Here is a 9,494-nt window from a genome sequence, read left to right on the forward strand (position 1 = left end):
GGCACCCGAAGACTTGCAAGTCCCACTGTAGCGAGCAACAAGGTGTAGGATAGTCAATCCAGTATAGATCTATACAAAAATTCACACTCTCACCCCAGGAGACTCTAGATACAAAACGAGCCATGGCAGTGATACCATGCCCCGAAACAATGGTTCACATTTATGTTATAGTATTCTTGTATATGTATTGTATGTACTAGTGTAATGCATGTTCTCTCTGTTAACTATGTAGTATGTTCTCTTTGTTTCTCATCATAGTATGCTCTCTTGTATAGTGTATAGTATGTATTGTTTCTCGTTATGGTATTCTCTATCTGTTTCTCGTTATAGTATGTTCTCTTAGTTTCTCATAATATTATGTTCTCTTAGTTTCTCATAATAGTATGTATTGACTCATGTATGAGCTGACTCTTTGTATGTTTCGTTGTACTAGAAATAGTGAATAGTGACTTCCTAAACTATACCTATTATAGTTTAGTAGTAAAGTTATTTGTATAACTGTGTGTGTTGAACTGAGATAAAAGCCTTTATGTCTATACATATATACATAAATAACTAAAGATCAAACGACACTCGGACAAACAACAGGGTACTCTAAGTCCACAACCAAACAAGGAACAGGAAGTCAAGTGTGTTATCAGTCCTAAGTCCTTCCAACCTTACTTATATAACTATATATGCATTAGACATGGTTTTGAAAATATATAAGTTTAAAAGAGTTAAAGGAAAAGGTTTGTCATGTAAGAACAAGTTTGATAAAGAGTTTAACATGTAAAAGAGTTTGATAAACATTATGAAGTAGTTTGATTGATAAAATAGCTAAAAGTATAGCAAATGCATAGTTTGATAGTTATTAATCACATGTGATTGATATAATAACTATAATGTTTCGACTTGTATCCCCCCCCCCCATAAAAGCATTTAAAATCATTTAAAAGGTAGATTAAGGGGTATGAACTCACCTGTAGTAAGTGATACGGAAGTATGTTTGGAAAAAGGATGTAGAGTCTCAGGTGAAACCTTGAGCACACAAAGATCCTAATAAACATATAATGACATGTATTTGTATTTGATTAGTGTATAAACAACTAATTATAAGGGATAACACCCTAATAGACTAGGAAACTCTTAGATTCATGGGATACAACCATATATGATTGTATAACGAGGGTATATGGCCACCCCATAGAGTTTACGATCAAAGAGACATGACCAAAGGGACTTCACGGTCCAAGTGTTCATGGTCCAAGTGTTAACTAAAGATCAAACGACACTCGGACAAACAACAGGGTACTCTAAGTCCACAACCAAACAAGGAACAGGAAGTAAAGTGTGTTATCAGTCCTAAGTCCTTCCAACCTTACTTATATAACTATATATGCATTAGACATGGTTTTGACAATATATAAGTTTAAAAGAGTTAAAGGAAAAGGTTTGTCATGTAAGAAAAAGTTTGATAAAGAGTTTAACATGTAAAAGAGTTTGATAAACATTCTAAAGTAGTTTGATTGATAAAATAGCTAAAAGTATAGCAAATGCATAGTTTGATAGTTATTAATCACATGTGATTGATATAATAACTATAATGTTTCAACTTGTATCCCCCCCCCCCTATAAAAGCATTTAAAATCATTTAAAAGGTAGATTAAGGGGTATGAACTCACCTGTAGTAAGTGATACGGAAGTATGTTTGGAAAAAGGATGTAGAGTCTCAGGTGAAACCTTGAGCACACAAAGATCCTAATAAACATATAATGACATGTATTTGTATTTGATTAGTGTATAAACAACTAATTATAAGAGATAACATCCTAATAGACTAGGAAACTCTTAGATTCATGGGATACAACCATATATGATTGTATAATGAGGGTATATGGCCACCCTATAGAGTTTACGATCAAAGAGACATGACCAAAGGGAGTTCACGGTCCAAGTGTTCACGGTCCATGGAGTTTACGGTTCTTGGGTTCACGGTCTAATGACCTTACGGTCATGGAGTTCACGGTCTAACGAGATTCAACCGCAAACTCATCAAATCTTTCACAAATGATGGTTTTCAAGGGCTTCATTCAAAGGCATGGTATTCTAGGGACCATGCTTAGCCTTAGGAAGGGTTTAATGTCTCATTAGCACCCTTAATAAGTGTTTACGGTCTAAGGAGATGCACTAGACTGTAAACACCTTTTGTTCTTGGTAAAATGATGTTTTCAAGGCCTAAATCAAATATCCTAACTAGATAACAGGTATAAGAGGAAGGTACTCGTGATTTGGAGGCAAAGGAGTTTGTTTTCGGTCCAAAACACTAAGGTGTTCTAGATGTTCTTGAGGATTTTGAAGATCTAGACTTAAAAGATGAAATCCTTGTATGAATTCAATGGTGAATCATGAATAAAAGAAAGATTAACTCACAAAGGGAAGGAATCATTTACATTTTCGAGAATTGGAAGCAAAATCCTTTGATACTTGAGAGAGTTTTCGAGATTTTTGGCTTGTAAAGGAAAGAAATGATCAAAATGATCATGAATTATATATATATAAGGACGGAGTTTACGTTCACCATGACCGTAAGCTCTAACTTTCCTGACCGTAAACTCCTTTTGAGGAGGTTTACGGTTTTCTTAATGGTTTGGAACTTTAACTGACAAATCCAAACACTTATTCCATTGACGCACTAGTCTCCGAATACTCAAAGAGACTCTAAACAATGCTAAAAGTTAGTAGAAACAAGTCTGAATTTGATTGAAGTGAAGGTTGTACAAGATAGAAATTGCAGGTTGTCACACGTTTCACCAAAACAATTTGACAAGATTGACTTTTGAGAAGAGGTTATTTATGATTTATTAATATATTATAAGTTCTAATATATTAATGTGAAATCATATTATTTAATTAGTATTGGTCAGGAATTAGTTTGGAATTAATTCAATGATCAAAAGAGACTAATTAAATATACAAGGACTGATTTGGCAAATCAATGATTCTAATAGTGTGGGCTAATGGTTATTTAGGTTGGTCTATAAGTCCATGGATAGTCCATGGAGGTTTAACCCATGGAGCCTAAGTAATATGAAAGGTCATGTCCATTAGGGTTTACATGGATGTAACCCTAGACTTTGTCACCTACAAAAGAAGGCCCTAAGCTCCTAAAATCAGCACTAGTGGTTCAAGGAGTTCATAAGATTTGATTTTGTGCAAGTCACTCTCTCTCTCTCTCTTTCTCTATCTCTCTCAAGTCCTCCATTGTTGGTAGTGTTTTGTTAAGCATTTGAGGGATCACATTTGGGGTGCTAGGCTCTTAAAGGTCTAAGTTAACAAGCTACAAGAAGAGGTAAATCATCTAACTAGTTTTTGTTATTCAAGTACCCATGCTTTGTATGCTAGTTAGGATAATGCTTTGGAAAATCAAATTGCATGTATAATTAGGGTTGCATGTGCACCATAAGGTTGTTAGAGTGCTCAAAACCCATCATTTTCTTCCTTTTCCGTTTTAGAGACCTTTACGTGTCTTTTTTCCTGAGAATAAGAAGTACCATAGATGTTAGATCCTCCTGAGATAACGTTTATTATCTCAGCGTATGGGGGTGGAGATCCTCGTTTCTCCGGGATCTTGTGATCATCTCGACCATTCTCCTTGGATTTTTTTTCTTTTTCTCCCAAGGGTCTCTTTGATGTGTCCATTGCCAAGGAGGTAGCTAATCTCTTTTCTCAGGGCTATACAGTCCTCCATCATATGGCCAAATTCTTCATGGTAATCACACCATTTGGACTTGTCCTTCCATGTAGTGGACTTGTTATCCCTCTTTGGCCATCTTGCTTTGTCTCTGAGAACCTACATAGCATGAATTATACCTGGAATATCCACAGAAAAACAATAGTCAGTGATCTTAGGAAGTTCTTTTTCTTCTCCTTCATCTTTGAGGGAATTGACCCTGTGATGATCCAGTTATGAATGGGGCTTCGATTTGTAGGATCTTGGAGTCGAGGATTTGACCTTCCTATTAGGATTCTCATATTGACTCGAAGGGTTTCTTCTCTTTTGGATTTCTTTATCTTCTTCAAGTCATATGAACCTCAACGCTCGGCACCTGACTTCATCCAATCTTTTTAATGAGGTCAACACAAGGTCTTCATAGAAGGGTGAATCATTCCTTAGTCCCATTTTGAAGGCCTCTATAGCAGTGGCCATGTCGATGTTAGGGATGCTAAAAGCTTCCGTGCCAAACCTGTTAAGAAAGTCCCTAAGTCTTTCCTTAGGATCCTGAACCACTCGATAGAGATCACTAGTGATCTTTTCGAAGGTTCTACTACAAGAAAAATGGTTATAAAGATATTTACTAAGTGTGAAAATAAAGTAATAAAGTATGGGGGAACGTTTATCAGCCATTTAAGAGCTGATCCTGTAAGGGTCGAACCAAATCCTTTGCATAGGCAAGCTTCCTTCAGGTGCCCTGGGATGGGAATGATCTCCATCCTTTCTTGGTATTGGGCTATATGCTCTTCAGGATTTGTAGTTCCATCATATAGCTTCATGCTGGGAGTTTGAAAGCGCTTAGGAACTTCGGTATCAGCTATCACGGGAGAAAATCTTGAGATCATCTGACTTGTTGGAGACACTCCGGGTACACTTGAGATCATTAGCCTCAGTTGCTGAAGTTCCATGGCCATGTTTGGATTTATTCCTACATTAACGTTAGTATATTTAGTATTAATAGTATTATTTTTCAAGAAGTTACTAAAATCAAGGTTTCTAGGAGTATTAAAGGGCTCATTGAGATCATTGATCATAGATGCTCGGTTTTCCATAGTTGTCCCCCAGGGCGACGCCACAGTGATAGGAACTGTGTTCTTCGGGTGATTCTCAGAGGATCCTGCATCGCCCAAGTTTAGGACCCTTGGTTGTACAACTGTGGACGTTGTTCCCTGGGACTTCTGGAATTCTGCTTTCATCCTCTCCACTTCTTTGAGTAGTACTCTATTCTCCTCTTGTTGTTGGGTCACCTGGTGCGTCATTTTCCTCATCATAGCGAAGAGTTCTACAGTAGTGACCGAGGTAGTCAGCTCCTGGAGTCCATGGGATCCCAAACTTCCTTGGTTAGTGACCGGGGGTGTTTTTCTTGGAAGTTTTAGGAGTTTTCCTCTGAGTAGGGGGGCCACTCGGAAGAGGTGGTAGGTTTTTAGTTGGAATGGAAGGAGTAGAATATGAAGAAAGGATCGGTTGTGTAGACATGATTTTTTTTGAGAATTTCGAACACCACGACCCCACGGTGGGCACCAAATTGTTTTGGTCAAAAATTACACAAGTACTAATCAACCAAATTGAATTAGAGGTTGTGATGCTTAGATTATGTAATAGCAAATGATAAAAGAGAATGACACGATGGTTTACAAGGAAAGCCCGTGATACTTGCTAAGATCTCCGGAATAAAACATTGGGAGGTGATACTGATCACCTGCCTTGATGATTTTATTAATGTAAAATGAAGTTTACAAATAATGTTTAAGTAAGCACAAGTGAACAATTTCTTAGAGTAAGCTTAGGTTGAAAAACAGTGTTGTGTGCAAAATAAAAGTGTCAATTTATAGTCTAAACTAGCCAACATGATGTCCGATATTTACAGGATCCTCTATGACCAGTTTCACGAACGTTATTTAACCAAGTATTCTGGGTCTCTAGCATGATTGAGATGATTCTTCGTTGAGAATTGGTCTTCCCTTGACTATTTCTGCACATGCATTAGTTATGAACAAAATATGATTGTTATAAAAGTTAGCAAAAAATAAGAACGATAATAGTCAGGATCCTGAGGTAGCTAAGGATCCTGGATATCTGAGGATCCTAGCCCTAACAATCGGGATTGAATAGCCGTAGAATGATCGACTTACCCTTACTTATTGTTCCTTGTTTGGTTGGCACTTAGGGTAGATTCAATTATTCGACAGTCTATCTGATCTCGTATTATGTACAACAAGCATCCACAAAATCAGCCATTTGTGCATGAGCGAGGAAAATCCTAAGAAGAGTGCCTACGAAGCTAGTTGCAGCTTGTAAGAGAAGTAGGCGTTAGAACACCTAGGAGTTATCTAGTGCTGTGAATTAGGACCTTGGGATGAATTCTGATTCGACTATAGATAGGTACGGAATGTAGTATGTACCCGTACTATTAAAAGCACATAATTCGTATGAGATTCAGGAGAAATTTCGAGGCTGCTAAGGAACTAATATGAGTAAGGCCTAGTGTGTTGAGCATTTTGTTGTGACATTTGATCCTTCCTTGGTATATTTTTCAGTATTACGGCTATTGGAGGATTAGGATTAGGAGTTGGCAGCACTGACAAGGAAGGTCTTAGTGAAGAGGAGATCCATGGGATCATTTCTGCAGAAGTGGCTGAGGCGATCAAGGAGGTTACTCTGAATTTGTTTGGATTGCTCTAGATTTCCATGATCGAGCTTTTCGATGATCTCTATTGTAACATCCCGAAATTCAGGAACATCTCTTAAACGCTTCTTCTCTTCGAAGTTATAAAGTTTAGCCGTTAAAAGTGAACCAAGGAAATCGAGTATGTTGGGCGTACTAAGGAGTACGTTGCGCGTACTCAAGGGCGTGTTTTGGGACGCGGACTCCACCCGGTATGTTGGGCGTACCTTGAGCTACGTTGGGCGTAGCGGGTCCAGACTCAAAACCCTAATTTAGACTTGAGCCCTTCTAAGAAGAACTTTGGAGATGAGACTATGATGGAGTATTGATCGGGAATGTTATTTAGATGATAGGAGGAGGCTAGGTAGGGACGTTCAGGACGAGAGTTATCTGACTTCATTTGAGATGAGTCTTCTCACTACACTATACCTGGATGGGTACCTATGTGTGAACGGAAGGTCTTATATGCTATGAGATATATGTGCTACATGCTGATATGTGATATGTATGTGTTATGTATGCTATGTATGATAAGGACCGGAAGGTCAAGATGATATGGACTGGAAGGTTGAGATGACATGGACTGGAAGTTCAGGAGGTTACGGACTAGATGGTCGATGCGGGTAGGACCGGAAGGTCTACCGGGATTCGGGACGAAAGTCCCCTAAGACACTTGGACCAGAAGGTTCCACTGAGTTATGGCCTGGAAAGGCGAATGTGTTGTATGTGGTATTTTGGGGAACCCACTAAGCATTTATGCTTACTGTGTTATGTGATATGTGTTTCAGGTACTAGTGAGGATCGCATGAAGGCGCCGGCATGATATGTACACACTGATGAAGATTTATGTGCTTGAGATTCTGGGATATGCTTTGTAATGATAACACTGGATACATTATGTTTTGGTATTACCTTGTGACTAAAAGTATGTTTTAAAAAGGAAAAATTGTTTTGAAAATTTATGTCGTTACAAGTTGGTATCAGAGCCTTGGTTTGAGGGATTCGGACGCACCTTCGGGTGTATCTGAACTCAAACTAAGGATTTGAGGAAGTTTTTCATAAAAAGGAACAAATTTTCTAAAAGAGTGAAAGACATTAAGAAAAGCATAAAGGAGCAGTGTGTACGATTAGCCAGCGCCCGAACGGTGATTTCCCAAAATTCCCTTACATTATGTGTTATGAGATATGATATGATATGTTATGCATGCTAGAGTAGGCTAGGTATTCATATTAGGACTAGAGTGGCCTGATTTGTGATGCCTTAGCCTGGGGAGATTTCTGCTGCTATGAAATGCTTCGAGAATGAGTAGGTAGCAGAGAGGATCTTATGAGGTCTACTGAAGGGTAGCCTATGCTTAGCAAGATGTAGAGTACTTGTGATATGGGATCCTAGAAGGAGGACTTGGAATGAATACTGATGCGGTGTGGAAGGTAATATTGGGCCCGTACTACTGAAAACACTAGATCAGTGCACAGTCCAAGTAAGAATCCTTAGGGTACTAAGGAACAAGTAGGGCTGAGTTATCGAGTGCGAGTACACTCTAGTGAGTGTATGATATTTTTATGTTGTAATTCGGAGACATCATGGTTGAGACACGCCACAGACCAGAGACCAGTGACATGAGTGACGAGGAGCCTCGTCAGTTGATCCACGACGAGGTGGGTGACTCGATGTTGTTCCGGGAGTTCAACAAAACGAAGCCCCCAGAGTTTGATGGGACGAGGACCCGATTGCTGCAATGAGCTGGATTTTTGATAACGAGGGATGCTTCTACACCTGTTCGTGCCCGGAGCATCGGAGGGTTCGGTTTGCACTAAACCAGTTTCGCTTGGGGGCGAAGGACTGGTGGAAGTTCGTGGCGGCGAACTTCACTCTTGTAGAGATTTCGGAGGTAACTTGGGAGAGGTTCACCACCATGTTCAAAGACGAGTATGTTCCCCTGGTGGAGCGGGAACAGTTGGCACTGGAATTCTTGTCCCTCAAGTGGGGGACGGAGTCCATGACTATGATTACGCGAATGTTTCACGAGAGGGTGTTGTTTTGCCCTGAGCACGTGTCGTCTGAGCAGGCACGCATGAGCCGGTATTTGAGCATTGAGAAGTGATGTCATGATTCGAGTACCATGATAAGTAACATATTGAGAAGTGATTCCATGGGTCGAGTCCCATGAGTTGTAGCAGGTCGAGAGTTGATGTCATGATTCGAGTGCCATGGTTGGAGATGGATTGAGAAGAGGGAACATGGTTCACGTACCATGATTCATAGTAGATGGAGAGGTGGCCACTCGGTTGAGTATCATGTTAGGTGGCGGATAGTGTTTCTAGGTTTTTACCGGTTATTCTGTGGGGATTGTCTAGACTGAGATCAGAGGTGAATGAGTATGGGGCCAGAAGGCCATGATGAACAAGTTTAGTGGAGCATCCCTTGAAAAGGGGAAATCGAGTGAGCTCCGAGGCTTGTGGATGATATGCCAGTTGGAGTCGCAAGACTCGGGGATGAGTAGGGATGGTGCGTTATGGGAGAATACGGCCTGGGCTGGGCGATCGGCCGATAGTGGATAGTTCACTTTCTGTGACCCGAGTGGTGCAATTTTCGTTTCCTGTGGGATTGCACGGATGGTGATCTTCAACCAGAGTATATGGCAGTAGGTCTGCCGCGAGGTAAAAATATAGCTTGAACATGTCATCAATGGGGGCAGAGATGATCAAGGACCAGGATACACCCTATTTGAGTATAGTAGGGCACGTGTTAGCTGCAACGTCAGATGATCAAGATGAGTATATCAGGGCGGTGGCCCTCATTGTCCTTGATGGGTATTAAGAGTGGAAATATGGTTTCTGCTCTTATGATAAGTGACGTGATGGAACGTTGGATTGAGGAGTCGATGATAAGGAGTTCGACAGATCATTATTTCCATACTAAGAGTCAGAGATAATCTGATTATAAGTTCACAAGTTCATAGGCTTTTTCTAGTTCTTACCATGACTCTGCCATATATATATATATATATATATATATATATATATATATATATATATATATATATATATATATATATATATATATATATATAT

This window comes from Lactuca serriola, chromosome 8 (assembly GCF_051521515.1).
Source record: "Lactuca serriola cultivar US96UC23 chromosome 8, Lser_US96UC23_V15, whole genome shotgun sequence".
Lineage (NCBI taxonomy): Eukaryota > Viridiplantae > Streptophyta > Magnoliopsida > Asterales > Asteraceae > Lactuca > Lactuca serriola.